General features: G+C 33.8%; 1 long non-coding RNA gene across 1 annotated transcript; it reads right to left on the reverse strand.

Moving 5' to 3' along the window:
* Positions 1-10,413: 10,413 nt before the first annotated feature.
* LOC139852379 (uncharacterized) lies at positions 10,414-12,078 on the reverse strand. The gene is made up of 3 exons (XR_011761053.1): positions 12,046-12,078; positions 11,104-11,154; positions 10,414-10,624 (listed from the first exon to the last, which is right to left on the reverse strand). It is a non-coding gene; the product is annotated as an uncharacterized lncRNA (long non-coding RNA).
* Between the last annotated feature and the right edge of the window lie 12,795 nt (positions 12,079-24,873).

Raw genomic sequence — 24,873 nt, forward strand, 5'->3', positions numbered from 1 at the left:
AGAACCATCACGATTGGAACACGGAAGAACACATTTCATTAGCAACACCGATTTTCGCCTCCGATTCTATCGAAAATAAAACCATCAAATTTCTCTTGGACCAAATAGAAACCCTCACCAAAAAAGTCGGAGAGCTGAAGAAGCTCCCCCAACAGGTATCTCAGGAGCAATCATGCCAGAATTGTACTACCCCACATCCTACCAAGGTATACAAGGATAAATGTGAGGACTATGTTGTATACTCTAATAATTTCCTAGCTCATCCGCACAACCAACCTATCAAACCCATTACCCCACCAGAGAAAAGTCTAGACAGTGTCCTACTGTGAATCATCAATATGATTACAGCAAGACAAGATGCGGCTGACCTAGTCATGACTTACCATTTGAGGAGTCTTGAAAACTAAATATGTTAGCTAAATCAACGTCTCGATTCTCTAGGTGGTGTTCCTAATAGTGACTCAAAGGTAGAACATAGCCAACCTTCAGTTCCTCCTTGGGAGAAGAAACAAACTAATGTCCCTTCGACACTAGTTATTGAGTCATCACCTAAACCCAATGGAAAAACACCCATTCCATTCTCGGACCGTCTCAAGCAAAGACACAAAAAGATGAAATCTTTCAAGCTTGACGGTAAATTTTGGACATTGTGTCTAAAAATCCTCATGGTAAGAAGTATTTTAGAAAAATCCTATCAACCAAGCATAAGGTACCCGAAGTACCCAATGTCCCAATTAACGCGGTTAGATACCCTTCCTGAAAAATTAAGGGACACTAGACGATTTACCCTTCCTTGTTCTATCTACCAATTTGGTACTATCCAATTTCTTGATGACCTTGGTGCCAACATCAATCTCATGCCCTACTCACTGTTTAAAAAACTCAAAATTAGAAATCTTAACCCTATCAAATTGAGCATCCAGCTAGCTAACCAATCAATTAGATATCCTAAGGGAATAGCTGAGAGTGTCATAGTTAAGGTTGACAAATTATTTTTCTCGACTGGCTTTGTGGTTGTGTATTTTAAAGAAGACGTAAAAAAAACCCTATCATCTTAGGAAGGCCTTTCATGAATATTGGAAAAGCGATCGTTGACGTCTACTCTTGGACTATCACCTTACGAGCCCGTGAAGAATAGGTCACTTTCATGATCGACGAGTCTGTATGTCCTTCAGATAAGAACGTCAAAGTAAATACCATCTCCACTAGAAAAGTCATCTTTCCTGAACCATATTTCGAAAATGATAAGAGAAAGATAGCAGTAGAAGACAAGAAGGATGACCACTCAAAACCTATCCAAACTTCTAAATTTTCATTTCCACCTTATTTTGAGATTTTAATGATTGTAGAAGACTTCGTTCTAGAAGAATTATCTGAACCATTTATACTTGAAACTCCCAACCAGAGTGACGATGAGGTGGATGAGGAAATAGAAATAGAGAGCCCGAATGAGAAGAAAGAAGTGGAGGATTCTAGCATCGAAGTAGTTGTTAATATTGCTACCATATTGGAGACGTCAATGGACACCGTCCCACCTCCATTCCTAGAGTACCACATTATGACCAACCAGAAGTCACTTAGAAGAAATACGAGTTTTGCGTCAAGGCTACCTTATAAACCATCACTCCACTACATACTGACATGCACTTCATGGAGTGGTGAGCACCTCTTTGACTAACCCACAGTAATCAAGGAGGTAGAAGCAGTTGATAGCTTTGTTATACCTCAAGATAAACAAAACATTCACTTCGACCAACCTTCTCCTCTCATTGGACATACCTTATTCTATGTCTGATTCAAACTCTTTGGTATGTTCCAAATTTACCCCTTGTATCTACTGATGGATGTAAGGGAGACGCCTGAATTTTATGAGAAATAAGTTCAGAGTCAGGCTCGTGACTCGAACAAAAACAAGCGCTTCTCGGTAGGCAACCCATGTGTTTTTATAGCTTTCGTAGTACATAGATTAGAATAATTAGGTTAATTAAATAAGTGAAAAAGGAAACTTAAAATGAGATTTTCAAATTTTCTTACTTGTCTTGAACTTAATTGCATTATTTATTACATCAAAAGTCTCAAAAGTTTTAACATCCTTTATCACTTAAAACATAGAAACCTACTAGATGCCATTTAGGTACCTAAGTCATCATATACACTCATTCACATATTTTGAGCATTTGAGGAACTTACATATATGTATTATGCTCGAACTTGTTGAAAAATTTGTGTTTGGGATACCTTTATACTAGGCTGCCTGGTTTAACTGCTTATCTTCTTATACTAGTGTTTCCATGAATGTTGTTTAAAAGAGAAATAAAAGACACTCAATGCTTTAAGTTTGGAATTAAGCTTTTAAGTCATACATTGATTTGTTATATTCTCAAACCCCTAATTTTTCCCTCATGTTTTTATATAACTTTTTCATCAAAACGCAAATCAATGAGTCTGTGGCCTAAAGCTTAATCACATATCTAGGATTGATCTTTTCCATTTGTACAAGTAATAGACAGTTATCAATGCCTATGGATGGAGACTCCTTTAATAATGATGAGAAGACAAGGAAACTCGTTGATCATTTCATTGCAAGGTATTGGTGGATGATGTATGGATGTTAAGTACACCTAATGAGCTCGAGTACACTTCAAGAAGACCAATTCAGATCCATCAAATGGTTCTGACTCAGCCTACCTTCAGATCCTTAGCTCACAGCCACACCCAAGGGGAGTACCTCGTTTCTTTCCCTTCGTTTTCTTATATTGCTTCGTTATATACATAAACTGTACCCTATCCTAAGCTTATCACTAAGTGTGGGATTCCAACCCAATATTGAGTTTAAAAATATTTTCTGACATGTTCAAACTCTAAGTGTGGGATTTTAACTCCCTAAATCTAAGAAAAACATTAGGGACAATTGTTCCTCTATGTGTGGGATAGCGGTGTAGTACACCATAATTAGCTATGGTATGCTCGAAAAATGTTCTTAATTTAGAAAAAAATTCACTTAGCTTTTCGAGTATACCTACTATCTAGATTCTCTATCCTTAACGTAGAGTTTTCAAAAAAGTTGACTAACGGATGCTTTTTCGAAAAAGTACTTTCGAAAATCAAGCATGTTTGTTCTGAAATTAAGGCAAATGAGGACAGAAATCTTCTTAGCGATGAACCGATTCTCTAAAAGAGCATTACTTGACTAGGCATTTTCAACCCAATATAATTGTTGTGAGGCACCTTAAAATGGCCCAATAAGCATTCATTTTTAATGCTTCACTATCTTTTCCGGTTAGAGGGCCGATGTTAGCATTTAAAGTTAGAACTTGACCATAACATACATTTCGAGACCAATGGTTAGTAAGCGCCATACGTGGTCTAGCTGTGATACTCCTTCCGAAATCATTCTGAATATAAAAGAAAAAAACCTCCATTTTCGTTTCCAATCCAACCATTTAAACCGATCAACTCACCCTAAAGAGTTGATGAATCAGAAAATACTCACCGCAATTCACTATCAAATACGTTACCCTTTCACCACCTTTCCTCTCTCATTCCGAAACCTAGCAATTCAAAGAGATAGATCAACTAAGTTTACTTCAAACACATGTCAAAAATTCCGTAAAACCATATTGTTTTTGATAGGTCATCTATAAAACCTATTTTCGGTGAAAAATACCTCTAGCTCTGTGCACAAGAAGAAATAGACAAAGTTATGAAGATGGGATAAGCAAAAAAAGAAGCAAAGTCTCCAATAAAAAGAAGAGAAAAATCTTCAAATAAAGGCATAAATCCCCGAAGAAAATGAAGATTGTGACCCAGGAGGACTGCAGAAAAGAAGCTAAGAAAATCCTTGACAAAATGTCATCACTAAAATAAGCGCCCTCTAAAAGGACTCTTCAACAAAAATAGAGTATCATCTTTTCTAGAAAAAGGATATCCTCAAGAACCAAAATCTATCGAATCTCTCAAAATTTTAAAGTTTCAAAAATCACCCATTTTGCTATGTCAAAACCTTCACTTTTCTCTGCAAACCAACCTTTAAACCATTCTTCCTCAAAAGAATGATTAGGGAGAAGATTAATGTCATCCTTATGTAACCAGTGGAGATTTTATTCTTGTTCAAGCGTATGGCAATACTTGCAGCATGACTGGCTATGAGTTAATTCATTTCATAGATTGATAGGGAACCTCGAACACTTGAGTGATTCAAATGACCCGTGTAAGGAAGCCAAAGTCATGTAATCTCCCCTCATGACTGCAGAGATAGTTTCTACCCTTTTAGAAGATGACTTATTTGATGTTGCTCTTATTATAAAGCGCAATACACTTGACATATAGAACTGAAACCTCATAAGCATCCTTGAACTCAATATAAATGAGAAGTTTGCTTGAAGACAAGCAAAGTCTAAGTGTGGGATATTTAATATCGGCTAAATAGTCACATTTTTACCCCCGATATTAGCCTCATTTATGATAATGTAATTGACTTTATCATCTAAATAAGCATTTATTTTCCTCATTTGGTAGATTATGTAATTACGAAGGCTATGTTTCAAGAATCAATAGAAATAGATGAAAAAAGGAAAAACGAGCAAAATCGGCTAAGACGATTCACTCGCGTTTAAACTAAATATTTTATGAATTTTGGAAAATATTATTTAATTGCTCCTATATTATTGGGAACTTAATCATGAACGCGTGGGAGCAAGAATCGCTTAAAACGGACGAGAAACGAAGAAGTTAGAGCAAAAACGGTGAAATCAAGCCTTAGCCCACGGCCTACCGTGATCCATACGGGCTGCCAGACACGGCCATTGCGTAAGGGCTGCCAATGCCCACGGCCTTGGGCCAAGGCCTGCCAAGGCTCCCTACAGCTTGCCTGTTCAGCTTATTTACGAAAATGCCATCAGCATTTCCTATAAATTGAGGGTTTAAGATTCAACTTCATTCATCAACCATTTCAACTCCAATAACCACCAAAAGTTTACACATACTTATACTCTCTCTAGATTCTCTCACTCCTTTCTCTCTCTACTTTCTCTCTCTATATTAGAAAGAGAAAAGTATGAGATTTATGTAATAGTTCGGTGTAAAAGCTAGTTTAGTAATGTAACGCTCTCGATAATATGAAGAAATACAACTATTATTCCGCTCACATTATTATTCAGTAATACCTATCCTTTCTTTTATTAATTTGCCATAATATTCTTGTTTGATATTTGTGATTTATTAATGATAGAAATGTTTATTGCTATGATTAGTGATTAATTACTTGATTGTTTGCCATGATTTGATAATGTTAGTTAGGAATGATTATCGTTTCGTACTCGCTTTCTATCTATGAAACAAAACCTCGTTATTATCGTCCTTTCACCAGAAACGTGATTAAAACCTTTAATAAAGTCAATAATTATAAAGGTAATTAATTATATGTGTTTATTCATTGGTCAAGGTATGAACCCATCGGAAATTCCATAAAGTACATGGGGAATTACCATGTGACCAAATCAAGACATTGGTCAAGAGTATAAGACTCGCGAAAATACTGTTACAACAGTTGAGTACAATGTTGATGTACTATATGACCACTTGAGCATGGTCAAGGTTAGAAGCTATAGAACCACTATAAGTGTAAGTACATTATGGAACCTCTATCCGAGAAGTACATTCTAGGAAACACTGAGAGTGAAGTACATGGTGGATAACTAAGGGATTTATTGGGTAGATTTAAGTAAGGGCTGGTTTAAATCATAAATGATAATTCAATGCACTACAATACAAACTAAGTTTATAAACCTTAAAGGATGACATAGAACCATCAGAGGTTCTAATTTGTCTATACACCTTTAGATTTTACCAAAAATATTGATAGAAAGGAACTCGAAACATAACCACTCACTTGGGTGATACACTGAGGTGTTAAGAAAGGTTGGATATTATATGTATATGACTATGCTCCTTTACTCGTGTGCCCGGGTATGCATTCTATCCAAGATGGGCCGCTTATATCCTTTACCAGATAAGTGTTGGGAGTTGAACATATTTCATTCGATCAGAATCACGATAACCTAGTTCCTCATGACATGCTATTCGAGAAATCAATTTGTAGAAAATCTAGTGTTTACACCAAGGTATATCTATCTAAGGGTGTCTCACAATCATCCCGACACTACGTTATCTTAAATCATGGTGAACCACGTCTTCTTTGTCTTTAGCTGTTACATGTTAGCTAGCTTACTTTAGATATATTGCTTTAATATTTTAATATAGTTACAAAACAAATTTACCCAACTATTGCCTTTAAACAATTTGATATTCCGAATAAAGTGGTTTCTAGAATAAACCGGTTGGACTTGGTTGTTGGATTTTCTGAACAGTTGCCAATTTATTGGGACCAAAAGGATCTTGCCTCTCTACACAAGGTGTAGCTGGAAACTTGACTTGGATACTAAATTGTGTACAAACCACCATTTAATTACTAAATTATCTTAATCATCTCAGTTTCAAATTCGACCGCTCAAGGAACGAACTTAGGTCATATTTTCCCTTGCTAACCTATAAGAAGTAAGAATATATTTAGTCCCAACAAACATCAATTAAGTAACTAGCACCCTCTTGAGACTCGTTCAGTCAATCTCGTTACACTACAAACGTAATCGAATTTTTAAGCAATATCTAGGCATTTAATCACGAAAATCTTATGTTTCTAAACTAATAATTCCTTTCACTGATGCAATTCTGAAATGTCGATAAAGAGCAAGTTCTGATTCAGAAATGCTAACATCGGCACATTCAACGAAAGTATAGCGATGCACTAAAAATGTGTGCTTATTTGGTCTTCATTTGGTGCCTCGCAACAATTATAATGGGTCGAATGTGCTAAGTCATACAATGCTCTTTTAGAGAATCGGTTCATTTTCTAAAGATTGTTTACTTTGTTTACTCTTTTGTTTATATTTACCAAAAATTTGACTATTTAGAAAGTATTAACCCTAAGTGTCTTTTTAGTTAAAAAAGTTTTAAAATTTTTGAAAATTTAGCTTTTTACGTAATTGAGGTTTTACAAGAATCTATTTGTACAATATTATTATCCCACACTTAAAATAACATTATACCCAATGTTTCAAATCCGATAGATATACGATCTATATAAGATATATAAGACTCATCACGAGTAATACGGGCAATTAAGAGTGAAATAGTGTAGAGAGGGGGATCCTCGGTCACAGGGTACCTATGACCAGCTATGTAGGATGACTCACCGACCTTAAAAGAAGGACTACCCTCGACAAGTTTCCTTCTAGCGATGGTCTCACAAATCCATCCCCACCTACGGGCATCCGATAGGCGGCGGGCACAGGCATGTGATGGGGGAAAGTAGGGATCATGGTCACGTATCACGTCATCTGCTCGAGGTAGCCGGACAATCATCCGAGAGGTTTGCCTCATCAATCGCCTAGTTGGGGTAACGAGGCATGGGTAGCGTGGTTCCCATAGGTTGTATGGTTTGTGGAACGGGGGCAATGGGTGAAACCGGGAGGGGTTCATTAAGATGGTCCTCGACTTGCTCCTCTTCAGAATCTTTGGGTTCTTCTTTCATAGGTTCCTCCATGGGTTCTTCATCATTGGATACAATAGGGAGAAAGTTTCCTGTGTTGCTTGGTGGAACACTATTAATGGGTCTCAGATACATCAGAGTTGTCATTGTTCGTCGAAGACATCTTACAAAATTTTACATTCATACGTTAGTTTGAACTCCAAAGCAAGAATAAGCATAAGAAAATTAAAAGCACATTGTGATGACCCGGAAATTTCTTACCAAATTTAAACTTAATCTTTGTATGATTAACATTTTCGACACGATAAGCAAAGTCTGTAAACTGAATCTCAAAATTTTTGAACTACTTTTATATATTTAAATACCCTTCGGTTGTTTTCGACGATTCACGAACAATTATATGTAAATAGATACATATATACTATAACTTGAAAAAGTAACAATGTATTAATTGTTTGATATCGTACATTAAACTTATTGGTTTAAATATCTATTTGAATATATATGATAAGTTGAAATATTTATTATTAAAATTAATTATAAATAACTTCCAATGTGTATTTAAAAACTGATTTATGTATAAAGATATATACTTATATATAATTTCAAGTTATTTAGTAAACGATAGTAACATTCGTTTATTGATTTGATTGATATTTAGATAAGTTAACTAAAGCGTTTAAGATGAACTAGTAAAATACTAATTTGCTACAGTATTTTCAAATTGCTACAGTACCCAAAATGCTACAGTATTTTCAAAAATCACTATTTGCTACAGTGAATTGCTACAGTAAAATAGCGATACGATGATTTATAGAAGTAAATGACCAAAACACTCAAATGTATAAGTTATACCTCGAGTGGTATAGTTTATGGATGATTTAAGACTATATTTTGACAAAGGTACGATTCACGAAACGTAAAGTGCTAGTTTTCTAAGAGTACGAAAATGCGTTTGAGAAACCGGAACTGGGACATAAGTCGAGTAACGACGTATGACTTTTTGGGACACAAATTACAAATCAACTATGCACATGAATTTAATATAATATATAATTAATTATATAAATTATATATATTATATTAATATTTAAATATGTCGACAAGCAAGAAAACAAAAGGATTGTGTGCTGGACAGCCGGCCCATGCGATCGCATGGGATATAGCCTTCCCAGCCATGCGATCGCATGGACACCAGGGACAGGCCACAACTATAAATACCCGATCATTTCTATTTCTGATCTTATTTTAATTACTCCGTAGATATTTATTTATTTTATTTAATAATAATATTATTATTATTATTATTATTATTATTATTATTATTATTATTATTATTATTATTATTATTAAGATTAATATTATTATTAATCTAATTATTATTAGTATTATACATAAAATACTACGACGAGGTTATGAGCGTGTCACTTTTAAAATAAATTTACAAGCAAGCTAGAGCTAAGGAAATTATGGGTTATAGCCAAGGAGGTTATGGGTAATGTTCGGGGGTATATTTATGAAACAAACCTAGTGTTTATCATCTCCGTTACGTCTACGTACTTTTCTACAATATTGAATCTCAATACTGATACGTTGAGATCTACGATTATTTGGTAATCCGAGTTTCGATCACATTTTGGTGAACGACTTTATATGCTGCTAAGGTGAGTTTCATATGATCCCTTTTACCCTTTACATTTTTGGGCTGAGAATACATGCAAATGCTTTATTAACTGATTTACAATATTTATATGCGTGAGTTTCATTTGCTCCCTTTTTAATTGCTTTTGCAATATACATTTTTGGGCTGAGAATACATGCAATTTATTTTAAACGCAATGGATACAAGTACATACTTAATTCTACACTGAGTTTAAACCGATAATCCCTTAGCTTTGGTAACTAGTAACTGCCAGTACATAGGATGTGGACTGGTGGGCGCGAATAATAGTATATGGATCCATAGGGCTTGACATCCCCGTCCGAGCTAGAGCGCTAGCCTTTTAACGGACGTGTGTTATTTGAGTTTAGGACACGTTGGTTTGCGTGTATTAAAACGAATGGGGTATTTATCATTATAACGTTAAAGTTTAGTTACCAGGGTGCTCTGTTATGTAGAATCTATTGATAAACGTTTCTGGATGAAACAACTGAAATCTTGTGATCCATTTTTATATAATCTATTGATAAATGTTTCTGGATGAAATAATTGAAATCTTGTGATCCATTTTTATATAATCTATTGATAAACGTTTCTGAATGAAACAACTAAAATCTTGTGATTCACCTTTACATACAGATTATACGAAATAATAAAACTATGAACTCACCAACCTTTGTGTTGACACTTGTTAGCATGTTTATTCTCAGGTTTACTAGAAGTCTTCCGCTGTTGCTTATATGTTAGACAAGCTATGTGCATGGAGTCTTACATGACATACTTTTCAAGGAAACGTTGCATTCACCAAATCATCAACATGTATCTTATTTTGACTGCATTGTCAACGGAAGTACTATTGTAAACTATTATTTACGGTGATTGTCTATATGTAGAAATCATCAGATGTCGAAAACCTTTAATTTAAATATTCATTTATGGTGTACCTTTTCAAAAGAATGCAATGTTTATAAAACGTATCATATAGAGGTCAAATACCTCGCAATGAAATCAATGAATGACGTATTGTTCATATGGATTTGGAGCAATCGTCACACACATAATAACGGATAGTTTACTAAGTTATAGTCCAAACTCATCAATGCATCCTAACGATTCCTGTTAGACACACTAATACAATCATGGTTCCTTATAAAGTGAGCTCTGATACCAATCTGTGATGCCCTCACCTCGGCATCTGAGGCAAGACGTGACTTCATGAGTCCCGGTTATAGTTAACGATGTCTAAGCATGATGTTTTATAGTTTTCATCAATAAAGCATGGTTCATGGTTACAAGTAAAAAATCTAAGTTTACATGATAGTACACTAAGTTTTAATTAAAATGGAAATCCATGTATTCATGCTTAGGTAGTTTAAGTCTCGTGACTTCCAAGATGCGATTAATCTTGACCGTAACTGGAAATGCGAAAGTGAATACCTTAGTGAGCTGAGAAATATATGTTAAAAGATGTTAATATAAATTTGGTGAGTTCATAGGTTTCTAATAATAGTAGTAAATGGACAATAAGATTTGCAAATACTAATCATTTGTAAAAATGTCCATATGTCATGAGCACTTGGTGTCTAAGCTTAACGCAATCAGTCTTACCTCGTGTATGTAACACACTTAAACCAAAGTGTCGTATTACGCAGTATTATAAGCCCGTTGACATGTTAAAAAGAATAACTCCGGAGAGGATGTCAACCCAAATAGATTTATTTATAAGATTCATGCTTACAACTAATAATTAACCGATATTGAGCTAAGAGATTTGCGGTTTTCAACTCATGCACATATGTAAGTAATATACTTGTGTCCATAATGTAAAACGTAAAATGAGCAATGTATTCTTACACTAAAGTAAAACATTTAAAAATGGGGCTATGAAACTCACAATGAGAGCATGTGCGACAATTCAAAACGAGAGTGTTTCGGGAAATGGTACCTAAGGTAATAAGGATGATCAAAGTCAAAATATTATCAATAGCCAAGGTAAGGTGAGTTTAGGTCACCATTAATTATGTTTATGAGTTTGGTTTATAAATTCGGTTTCATACGTTAATGAAATTGAAGTTCACGTGTTTTAAAGAAGAACGTCCAAAACGTGTCATTTCGATGGGTCATAACTCAGTCCATACATATCGCAAAATGGAGAGTCTACTATCAAAAGTTAGGTCTTTAAGTTACCTTAAAATAGCAATAGTCACATTTTATAGTTCAATGTATAAGTCCTTCGAATTTACATCATAAGTTGTTGTGGTCAGCCGGGTACCTACTCGTACCTTTCGGTTTAATTTGATCAACTAAAGTAGAAACACACCTCTAAAAGTGTTGAATCTTATGTCAAAAGTTTCTTAAGACATAATAGGATCTTGTATAAACTGTGTACATGGTGTTCATTTAGTAGTGGGAAGTAGGGTGACATTTTGTTGAACAGATAGTCACTAGTCATACTTTGAAAGGTCATAAATCTCTCATTTCTTAACAAATAGTTATGATCTTTACATAAAATATTTCTTAAGTCGTGTACTAACTGGTAGTAGAAATATAAGTTCATGGAAATCTGTTTAAAAAGTTTTAAAGTCTTTTATTTGAAAATGAAAGTCTGGACAGATTGGCGTTAAAGAACAAGGAATGTGTTTTAACATGTTTTCACATGGATTCTTGTTATAACTTCTTAAAGTAACTTTTATTATGATGTTATATGAAGTTTTTAAATCTTTTGGGTAAAGAAATTTGTTGATCTTGCATTGTACATGTGTGTTTTTAAGATACACACATACAAGCATCAAGAACAACATTTCTTGCAAGGAAATACAGAAAGAGTGAGGTATACCTTGAAGAACTCTTGAAGAAAACTGGAGATGGTTTGAAGATGGATGAACTAGAGAGGGAGTGTAGTGAGAGGTTGGAGAGTAATTGCTTGAGTGAATGAGTATATGAAAGAAAGACTGATGTGTCCGACTAGATAAATAATATCAAGATAAAGGAAATGAGGTGTGGGATGGCTTTGGATGAATTGTGGGGACAGAATGGGAGGTGTTCCCTTGAATTTTTACATCATTAGATATTTTGTGCTAGTGTATAAATGTATAATCCGTCGATTGATGACCACATCAACACCGCTAAGGTCGCAACATCCATGTACGTAACGAATTTTCCACACTCCTTTGGAATCAATGATTTACGCAATGTTTGTATTGAACATGGCAAGGTGCTGGACGTTTACATTGCCAAAAAGTTATCAAAACAAGGATGTCGTTTTGCGTTCGTTAGATTTCTCCACGTCGATTCAGTCAGATCGTTGGCTCTTCGGTTATCCGCGGTCTGGATTGGAAGCTTCCACTTATATGCGGCTCCTGCTCATTTTGGGAGAGATGAATTACCTAAGAAGTCTGTTATCTCGCAAGGTAATCCTGACTCTGGATCATCCATCCGACTAGAATTCCTAATTTTAATGATTTTCCGGATCTTAAGATGAATTCTTATGCATCTGTACTACATGGGAATAAAGTTATACCCCCTCAGATTGTTACACCGAAGCACATTACCATCCCTGATGTTGATCTTTGTTCCAGTAAAGATGTTCCTTTTATTTTGTTTCTGAACCTGAAGGATCCCGTCATTATTCCCTTTATTAAAAGAATTTGGTTATTAGAAGGTTTCAATGACGTGGATTATCATCACCTCGGTGGTGCTTGGATAGATGCTGTATTTTCTAATGAGGAATCCATTATACAAACTTATTTGGAAGATTACAGAACCTTTGATGATTCTTTTGTCGTTAAAGATCGCGCTGTGTAGATTGATTTAATGGGCCTACCAGCCTGCGCTTGGACTGATGCATCATACAAAAGAATTTCACGTTCTTTTGGATCTAAATCATTCTCCTTGAAACGAGAAGGAAAAAATGGAATGGGTAAGCTTTGCATTATAACAGATCGTTTGAATTATATTCATGATACTATTTCGGTTAAAGTTAAAAACAAAATGTATCAAGTTCTTGTCCGTGAAATTACTAATTGGATTCCTGAAATTCTTGAACCAGAAGAAGATAACTCACCTACTGAATCAGAAGATCATGTTTCTGAAGTTAGTGAATCCCCTTTTATACATTTCGATGGTAATAGTGATGAAGTGATCCCAGACTCTTTCCTTTCTGAGAAAAATGAGGAAGTGAACAAAGGTGTTAATAACTCGACCCAAGCTGAACAAGTATTCGAACATGTCCCAAAACTGAATGATGACGCATCAACTTCTTTAAATAATGAACTCCCAAAGCAACAATCTCCTTCATATTTATCGAAACCCCCTGGTTTTAATGGTGTCCGTTTTCACTCCCCCCTATCTAGTAGAGCTGAAGGATATAATGCTTCATCCTTACGAGAGCATAATAATCTGAACATGCAAATTGATTTCATCAAGTTTGGTGAGGTATTGGGCTATGATATGAAGAACTGTCCTAATGAAATTCAGAAAGTGATCTATGGTATGAGAGGTAGCAAACTGATCTCATGAATTTATTATCGTTGAATATTGGAGGCGGAGTAACATCTTTTTTTAAACATAGATGGGTTAGAAAGTTATGCAAGGATCATGCGATTACGATTCTTGGGATCCAAGAGACAAAGATGTCTACTTTGAACCACTTTGCTGTCAAAGCGTTGTGGGGAAATTTTAATTTTAAGGTAGCTGCGTCTTGTGCTAGAGGTCGTTCAGGTGGTATTCTCACCATTTGGGACCCTAACAGCTTTAATTGCAGTAGAGTAATTTCTTTCAATAATATGCTGATTGTCGAGGGTCGATTTTCTGAGAGGGACTCTCCGTGTTTCTTAATTAACGTGTATGCTCCTCAATCGAGACGCCAGAAAAAGCGCATTTGGAATTTCATTCTTTCTTTCATCGATAATAATGATGGCGACTTTATCATTTTTGGCGACTTTAATTCGGTGAGATATTCACATGAACGCTTTGGTACTCACTTCAATCATTTAGAAGCTGCTGACTTTAATGATTTTATTGCTAACGGAGGCCTCATTGACATTCCTTTAGGAGGAAGGGCTTTTACAAGAGTGAATAAATCTTTCACTCAACGTTCTAAAATTGATAGATTCTTGGTATCTAATGGAATTGTAGATGTGTTCCCTCATGTTACGGGCAAGATTCTCTCCAACTTATGGTCGGATCATTGTCCCATTCTCCTAGTAATGACATTGTCGATTATGGCCCGACACCATTTAAACTTTTTCACTCTTGGTTTGATCTCGAATATTTTGACAAGACGGTCGAGGATGCATGGAATGATCTGTCTCAAAGAGCTAGCTCAAATCCGCAAATTAGATTCAAAGATAAATTGAAACATGTAAAAGCTGCACTGAAGTCATGGAGTAAGGATATTCGATCATCTTCTAACCGTAACAAAATTGAGCTCACTAAGAAAATTGCAGATATTGATGCTCAGTTAGATTCGAACTCTGATTACTCCTCTTTGGCCACTTCTAGATCTTGTGCTCTAAAAGACCTAGCTATTATTGAACAAATGGAGGCAGCAAACATGGCTCAAAAAAACAAACGTTTAATTCATGGAATGGGGGATGAAAATTCTACTTTTTTTCATGCAAATCTTAATAGAAAACGAAAAAAATTGCAAGCTGCAGGTATCATGTCTAACGAGCTTTGGATTACCGACCCTCCTCTGGTAAAAGAAACTTTCTTTCGATTTTTTAAAGAGAAATTTGCTCCTTCAGCGCATGCTCAGATTATCAATCAAAGTCGTCATCTCAAGTTACTTTCTAGAGACAACGCTAATTTTCTTATCTCACCGTTTTCGAACAACGAAATCAAGGATGCTGTTTGGTCTTGCGGTAGTGAAAAATCTCCCGGCCCGGACGGTTTCTCCTTTAAGTTCATAAAGCATTTATGGGACCTCCTGAAGACTGATATTATTGCTTTAGTTCACGATTTTCAGGATTCGTGCATGATACCGAGAGGATGTAACTCCTCTTTCTTTTCTTTAATCCCAAAAAAAGACAACCCGATTCATGTTCAAGATTTTAGACCGATTAGTCTCATTGGCATTTAGTATAAGATCATTGCTGAACTCCTTGCCATTAGGCTTTCTATGGTGATTGATGAAGTCATAAGCCCGGAACAGACTGCTTATATTAAGGGTCGTCAAATTCTTGATAGCCCCTTAGTTATCAATGAGGTTGTAAGTTGGTGCAAAAAAAGTAAAAAGAAGATGATGATTTTTAAGGTAGATTTCGAGAAGGCTTTCGACTCGATTCATTGGGATTACATTTATTCGATGATGTCATTTCTTGGATTTCATTCAACTTGGATTAGTTGGATTCGGGCATGTCTCTCTTCGTCCAAAGCTTCTCTTCTTCTAAATGGCAGTACATCTTCGGAATTCGATATTGGTAAAGGGCTCCGTCAAGGCGATCCTTTATCACCATTACTCTTTATTATTGGTATGGAAGGCCTCCATGCAGCGATTCAGGATGCTATTGATGCCTCTCTTTATTGCGGGCTTAAAGTGGGTAGTGCGCAATCTCATGTTTCGATTTCTCTTTACTTGTATGCCGATGATGTTCTTTTTGTAGGTGAATGGAAGGAGTCGAATGTGCATAATCTGTTATACATTCTTGGTTGTTTTTATGCGGTTTCAGGATTAAGAATTAATATTCATAAATCCTCGTTGTTTGGAGTTGGTGTATCGCAACATGAGATTGCTCGTCTAGCTTCGGATTTAGGTTGAGAAGCCGCATGCTTTCCTTTTACATTTCTTGGAATTCCGGTCGGCCAAAATATGAGTCGAGTGGATAGTTGGTCGCATATTATTGACAAAACAAAGAAGCGGTTATCATCATGGAAAGCAAACATGATCTCTATTGGAGGACGTCTCACACTGATCAAATCGGTACTTGGTTCCCTCGGTACTTATTTCTTTTCGATTTTTAAGGCTCCAAAACAGATTATTAATCATCTTGAGGCCTTGCGAGCTAAATTTTTTGGGGAGGAAAAGTGTGTGAGCATAAAATACATTGGGTTAATTGGCGTTTGGTTATGAACCCTTTGGATCATGGAGGTTTATGCGTAAACAGCCTTGCTTCCCTAAATCGTGCTCTCCTATACAAATGGAGATGGAGATTTTTCAATAACAAGGATAGTTGTTGGGCTAAAATCATTCTTGCCATTCATGGTTCATGCCACAATGGAAACATTCCAAGCAATAAAGAAGCGCCTGGTATGTGGCTAAATATAAATAAGTGTATTGATCAGTTACACGATTCAAATGCTATCGTGCCATCAAGAATGTCGAAAAAAATTGGTGATGGGTGTGACACAAAATTTTGGACTGACCAATGGATTGGGGACACTATTCTGGCTACGCGATTTCCTAGACTTTTTGCTCTTGATTGTCACTCGCATTTGACTATTGCTTTCAAATTCTTAAATGGCGAATGGCGATGGTCATGGCGTCATGTTCCGAAAGGGGGTGCCGAGCAACAACAGCTCACCGAGCTCCTTAGCATCTTAAACGATTTTAGTCTAACAATTGATCCGGATTATTGGATTTGGGATGGTCCAAATGCATGCTTCTCTGTTTCACATGCTAGATGCTTAATTGATGCCCATGAACTGGCACCTTTTACTCGTCCAACTTATTGGTGCAAGTACGTTCCTTTAAAAGTCAATGTTTTCAATTGGCGTCTCCGTATCAATCGGCTTCCGACGAAAGATAATCTTGCGCTCCGTAACATCAATATTCAAAACCTTCGATGTGGGCTTTGTAATAATGATCCAGAAAGTGTCAATCATTTATTTGCTTTTTGTTCTACATCCTCTCTTATTTGGCATCGCGTTCAATTGTGGATCGGCTTGTCTCTTCCAAATTGGTCTTCGGTGGAGGATATATGGGCTTGGGTCGATGGAGTACCGATCACGGCACATCAAAGAATCATTCTCAGAGTCATATTTCTTTCGGCCGTTTGGAATATTTGGAGGTTTCGGAATAGTATTGTCTTCAAAGACCCATTCATTCGAGCTAACACAGTTTTTGATACCATCGTGGTTTTCGGTTTTAATTGGTTATATTCTAGATTTTGTAAAACTAGAATAAACTGGACGTCATGGCTTCAAAATCCTTTATACTCTTTGTAATTTTTCTAGCGATTTGCTAGTTTCTTTATAAAATTTACTGCAGTTCAAAAAAAAATATGTATTAATTCTTGCCAGTATAAGAGTATAAGTATGAGTATAGATCGTAGTTATGTAAATACATTTATATATTCAGTTGTTCATGTAATTGTGTGTATGAAGGTAACTGTTGGCATTCCTAGTGATCGAACGAGGTTAAAGACTCATGAACGTTAAATGGCATCAAATACCGAGAATTCAAATTACGTGACTCGAGTTCAAGTGAGTGCATACTAAAATCAATACCATGACATGTAAAAAACAAACGTTTTAATTTACGTATCTTACTACTTATAATTGTGAGAATTAAATAAATAAGACGTGTTAAGGTAAATACGGATCTAAAAGTTAGGGTTGTCACAAGCTAATCGTATTTGTTTATTTATTAATTTTATTTGTTTGTTTGTTTATTTATTTTACATTTCATTTTTGTATTGTTTTTTTAATTAATAGAACTTTTGTATTATTTAATATATACATATTTTTCATTTAAACAAAATTAAATAATAAATAAAGTATTAATAATGAATCATTTATAATAAAAGAATTTATTTTCACTCTCTTTCTCAACGTCCCCTCTAAACACTGGCTTAAACCATCACGACTCGTAGTGCAACGTGCATGTACGGTGTGTGTATCTATACATACATAATACACATGTATATACACATGGCTCTTTCTCATCAAAACTAAATTAGAAAAATTATATTACCTTTATTGAAAATTTAATTTAACCTAAAAGTGAGGTGCTCATATATATTAGTGGTTAGCATTGTGCTCTATATCCTAGTTAAAGAAATGTAGAGAAAAATGTAATTGATCTTGAAAGAAACACAGAAAGTTTTTTAGCCTTTTGTCACTTTTTTTTTTTTAAGGCAAGCCCCTCAAAGTGTAGCAAGTGGGGATTAAACCTGGATCCCTTTAAAACTTTCCAAGCATCTTACCATCAAGCCACCACTTAGGGTGAATAGTATTTTTGTGTTTTGAGTACTTCAAATTGAATATTGAATATAGTGATCAACGTATTTACATTCGTTTTAGATTTACAATTTTGGACCATCTATATATATATCTAAATTTTTGACTCCCATCTCCATTAATTAGATCATTAACTCCATTAATTTAACTTTTTTTCTACCCATCTTAACACTTAACCATATGATAAATCACTTTTATTTAAAAAAAATTATTTCCATTAATATAATAATTAATTATAATATATATATATATATATATATATATATATATATATATATATATATATATATATATATATATATATATATATATGTTCATTAACCCAACTTAATTACTATAATTTTTTACCCAATATAATCTCTTAACCACATGGTATAAATTAATAATCTTATCTTTATTATTATTTTATTATTTTATTAATACACTTAAAAATTGAGTCATAGACTCATAAATATAATTTAACTCATGTATTAAATTATAGTAAAATGGTAAAAATTTTAAGGTAAAAATTAAACTTTTAACCAAACATTTAATAATATTAAAATAGTAAATAGTAACTAATAGTTAAAAAGTTAACTAATTTAATATCTAAGGTAAATAAATTTTAAGCCTATTGAAGTTATATCTTAAATAATAGTAATAGTTATAAACTTTTCATTTTCTTTTAATTAAATACCTCATCTTACTATACCTTACATTTTTCATGAGATGTTACAGTTTTTTTCCTATAAATACACATTCTCATCTTCACATTACTCACATATTCAAATGTAATCCATCATCATTATCATTTTTGTAGGTTGTTTTGCTCTTTTTATGTTGATTTCATCAATCACATAACATCGAATGTATATTGCGATATCACTATATAAAGATGTTACTGAGGTTCATATAATTTTTTTTCTTCAATTTTTGTAATTGTTTATCAATAATGATAGTAATTTAGAGTTCATTTATATATGTATATTTTTTATACAAGTTATTTTATAATTATGTATGTAGTTTACTTCCTTAGATTTCATTCTAATATTATTAGCATTTGTTTTGTATTTGTATATTAGTTAAGTAATTACTCCTAATGGTGTATCCTATAAAATAGGTGTTAACAACTCCGTAATATGTAACAATCATTTAATTTGTGTGTATGTATATATATATATATATATATATATATATATATATATATATATATATATATATATATATATATAAACAATATAAATATAAATATTAATATTATGATAATAAGAATAAAATTATTATTATTGATTTTTTTATTATAAAAAGAAATAATTTAGAATTGTGATTAAAATTTAGTATAGGTCAAGAAGACTTGCAAAAGAATATAAGGTTTATTTATTATTCTTTTATTTTTTAGATTTAATGTAATAAAGGGAAATTATTTATAATAAATAAAGATAAAAAGTAATAAATTAGTTAATATATATATATATATATATATATATATATATATATATATATATATATATATATATATATATATATATATATATATATATATATATATATATATATATATATATATATTACTTAATATTGACTCCTTATTGTAATTGTGATTAATTATCATATACGAAATGATAAGTGATGATGTAGTAAAGTAGTAAAAAAATGAAAATGAAATAATTATGCACTACTCATTATGTATGCATAAATAATAATAATAATAATAATAATAATAATAATAATAATAATAATAATAATAATAATAATAATAATAATAATAATAATAATAATAATAATAATAATAATGTACAAAGTAAAATATATTCACTTAACATAATGGTTAAGAGTAATTCTCTATATTCCTTTATTTTTCTAATTGATGAAAGCAAGAAATTACATTTATTTATTTACATTCATTTATTTTGTAAATATCAATAAATTCATTTATTTATCTCAAGATAGTAACTATAAGTTATAAAAATAATTTAAAGTTGAGTTTTAAGATATTGAGTTGAGTAGTAGTAAATAGAGTTTGCTTATAGTAAAATCTTGAAGATTCGTAATTTTATACATAATAATAATGTTTAATCTTTAAACATTATTATTTTTGATTTCAACACACTAATTTTTAAAGCTTACTATATTTTTTTTTATTTTATTTAGATGATAATGATGATGATCTACTCATACAAACGATACATTTATCTCTATCGACTTTGAATTTTTTATCTAAATACCTAATGAGAAATGTATTTTGAGTTTTTGATTCTTTATAACATAGAGTCTGTGCGCATATAAGATTTTTTTACATATATATTCCTTTATTCTTGCATTATAATTGTGTTTTTAATTATTGTTAGTATTAAGAAAAAGAATGTTAAAGTGGCACATTAAAAAATATGGGGTCTTTTCTTAATATTGCATGGATAACACTTGATTTTAATTATCCTAGAGGGATACAACTTTTTTATACACATTGTTAAAATTGTTGGTGGTTGATTTTTATTTTTATATGATTATATATTGTATTATATGTATTATATGTCCAATAATAAAGTGTACCTATAAATAACACCCGAATCTAAATTGTAATGCGCAAGTGAATATGTACATGATAATTGTTATATATTAAACTAAGTAAAATAATCCAAAACAATTGATATTATCAAAAACATAATAAAAATTGTATGTTCATTATAATTAAATGTATGTAAACTTTGATAAATTTAATTTATGTTTATTGTGCTAATAATTTTTTGTTCATTTGAATTTTAATACATTAGTCATACATTTTACTAATGTGATGGTAACTATTTTTCTAATAGAAGAAACGATTTTTTTTGTTTACTTTGGTGTTTATTGTTTATTTTGTGACATATCGGTTTTAAGTGTTAGAAGCTTCGACGAGCCCAACACACCCACTATAGAGGACCTAGACTATACTAGACTCACTACACCAACACTTTGACGTTGGTTAGCCTTTAATTTTATAAATCCTTAGTGCACAATGTACTTAGGCGACAGTGTCGACCATATATCTTTAGGCGGTATAACCGACCATATATTACTTAGGCGGCAGAGCCGACCATATAATAAGAACAACAAAAGTGCACTAAGAACTTAAACACAAACTAAGGCTTGATCTGGAAACTTAACAAAAACACTTATATTAAATTACAATTACAATATTACTTACAAGCTTTCTCTTCTCTACTTTCGCTAACTCACACTCTTCTTCTCTTCTTCACAACTCACTTCTTATTTCACTCTCACAACTTCACACAACACAAATGAAATCTCCTCCCATATTTATACTACTCCATGGAACATTCTAGAACCTAGATATTTCCATGGATATATAAATATCTAAATATTTCTACAACCTACAAATATCTAGATTTTTCTTTTACATTTCAATTTCTAGATTTTTCTCTCATATTCTAATATCTAGATATTTTCTTATACATATTAATATCTAGATATTTTACCCATATACATTTACTAATTCCATATTATTCTAAATTTGCATTGTATTTTAACACTCCCCATCAATGCAAATTTTCTTCCAACGATGTCTTGCAGACCATTCCAAGTGCTTCTCTGAATTTTGTAAACTTTGGTTTACTTAGGCTCTTGGTGAATATATCTGCAACTTGTTCATCTGTCTTTGTTGGCACCATCTTGATCTCCCTTTCAAGGACCTTCTCGCGAACATAATGATAGTGCACTTCTATATGTTTTGTTCTTGCATGAAAGACTGGATTCTCTGCTAGACGAATAGCTGATAGGTTATCGCAGAAAAGTTTTACTTGATAATCTGGTGATTGATGAAGATCTTCCATTAGTTGCTTCAACCACATAATTTCTTGTGTTGCTGATGCCGCCGATCGATATTCTGCTTCAGTGCTTGATAAGGATACAGTTGGTTGTCTCTTGCTGCACCATGATATTACTCCCGATCCAAGACTAAACATGTATCCAGTTGTTGACCGTCGTGTATCATAGTCTCCAGCGTAATCGGCGTCACAATATCCAGTCACGTGACATTCTTTTGTTTTCTTGTATAAAATACCAAAGTTGATAGTGCCTTTAACATACCTTAAGATGCGTCGTACAACATCAAGGTGAGGCTTCTTCGGATTGCTCATGTATCGACTAACCACTCCAACTGCATAAGATATGTCTGGCCGGCTTAGTGTGAGATAAATAAGACTTCCGACCATCTTTCGATACATGGTAACATCTTGAAGACTTTTTCCTTCATCTGCTCGTAGTTTTGTATTCGGATCCATCGGAGTTGAGATAGGTTTGCAATTAAGCATTTCGTACTTTTGTAAAAGATCTCGCGCATATTTCTGTTGTTCCAGAAATAATCCTTCTCTTTTCTGCTCTATTTCGAGTCCAAGAAAATGTTTGAGTTCTCCAAGCTCCTTCATATGAAATCTGATAGACAGATTCTCTCTTGTTCTTTGGATCTCCTCATAGTGATCTCCCGTGATAATTAAGTCATCCACATATACTAGCACTATGGCTAGTTTTCCTTGATCTTGTTTCACAAATAAACTAGAATCTGAAGGAGCAACTGTGAAACCACTTTGTACTAAGAACTCACCAATTTTCCCGTACCAAGCTCTTGGAGCCTGCTTCAAGCCGTATAGTGCTTTCTTTAATTTACAGACATGGTCAGGATGGAACTTGTTCTCAAAGCCTCTTGGTTGCTCCATATAAATTTCTTTGTCAAGTTCTCCATGTAAGAAAGCATTCTTGACATCCATCTGCCACAGCTTCCAAGATTTGCTAGCGGCTAAAGCTAGTAGAACTCGAATTGTTGTGATCTTCGCCACTGGACTAAACGTTTCTTCATAATCCAGCCCATATTGTTGAGAAAAACCTCTAGCAACAAGTCGAGCTTTATACCTTTCAATGGAGCCATCTGATCGAGTCTTCACCTTATAAATCCATTTACAAGATATTGGTTTTACATCTTTTGGCTTTGGAACTAAACTCCATGTCTGGTTTTCTTTTAGTGCATTAATTTCTTCTTCCATTGCTTTCTGCCACTCTCGACTTTGTGCTGCTTCTTCATAAGTAGAAGGCTCAATAGGTATTGATTTATCCACATGAGCAGCATTGGCATACCTCAGATTAGGTTGCCTCGGCCTTGTTGATCTCCGTAATTCTTGCACATGCTCCTCGGCATCCATTTGGCTTGGACGAACCTCTTCGGATGTAGATTGATGTACCCCAGTTTTCCATGGACTCGTTTTCTTAGAGTACGATCCATCTCCTTCTTTAATTGGATCCGATATGTTCTCTTTATGTTCTTCTTTCTCTTCTGGAACTTCTTCTAATCCATGAGATTCTGGAAGCTCTATCTTTTGAGGTGACCACCATGAAGAAGCTTCATCAAATACCACATTTCTTGAAGTATGACACTTTTCAGTATTTGGATCACAACATCTCCATCCTTTTCTTGATTCATCATAACCAACAAAAGTGCACCGAAATGCCTTCTTGTCAAATTTGCTTCGTAGATGATCTGGTACGAAGACGTAGCATACACATCCAAAAACCTTGAGATGGTTGCCGGTTGGCTTGATCTTCCATAATCTTTCATAAGGTGAAATATATCCCAACTTTGTTTGTGGGAGTCTGTTAATCACGTACGATGCCGTCCTCATACATTCGGCCCAAAATCTTCCTGGTACGTTCTTACCATGAAGCATACTTCGACAAGTTTCGGCAAGGTGACGATTCTTGCGTTCCGCCACTCCATTCTGCTGTGGAGTATTGGGACAAGTTAATTGTCTTCTAATCTTGTGCTTCTCAAGATAGATATTGAACCCATTCGATAAATATTCTCCTCCATTATCTGTGCGTAAGCACCGAATCTTAGTATTGAGCTCACTTTCTACCTTGTTCTTGAACTCTTTAAACTTCAGAAAAGTCTCCGACTTCTCCTTCATGAAGTAAACCCACACATATCTTGAGAAGTCATCAATGAATGTCACCATATATTTCATACCTCCAAGTGATGTTTGTTTCACTGGGCCGAAAACATCTGAGTGTATTGTAACATCCCGCGTTTTTCCGTTAAAATTAATTTTAACACCGTCTTTTTTTTTAAAACATAATCTTTCGTATTTAAATTAATAGTTTCCGTGAGTAACGTTCATTATATTCCCGCTATTTAATTTTGACATCACCCGTTTACTCGAACGTTTTAAAAATATTCGATCGGTTAAATCCCGCACCCGCTTCTAAACTCGAGGGACTAAAATTGACACGGGGCAAACTAGTTGACTAGGTCAACTAGTCCACCCCAATCACCACCATTCAATCACCTCCATCTCTCTCTCTTTCTCTCTAGCAAGAACACACACACAAACACCCAATTCAAACATTCATCATCTAAATTCGGATCGGGAAGCAAACTTCAAGACAAATTACATATTCGTGATCCTCTCTTCATCCTCTACATTTTGATACCAATTTCATCAAGTTTGGGTAACATTTC

The sequence above is a fragment of the Rutidosis leptorrhynchoides genome, chromosome 6 (assembly GCF_046630445.1).
Source record: "Rutidosis leptorrhynchoides isolate AG116_Rl617_1_P2 chromosome 6, CSIRO_AGI_Rlap_v1, whole genome shotgun sequence".
In the NCBI taxonomy this organism is placed as follows: Eukaryota; Viridiplantae; Streptophyta; class Magnoliopsida; order Asterales; family Asteraceae; genus Rutidosis; species Rutidosis leptorrhynchoides.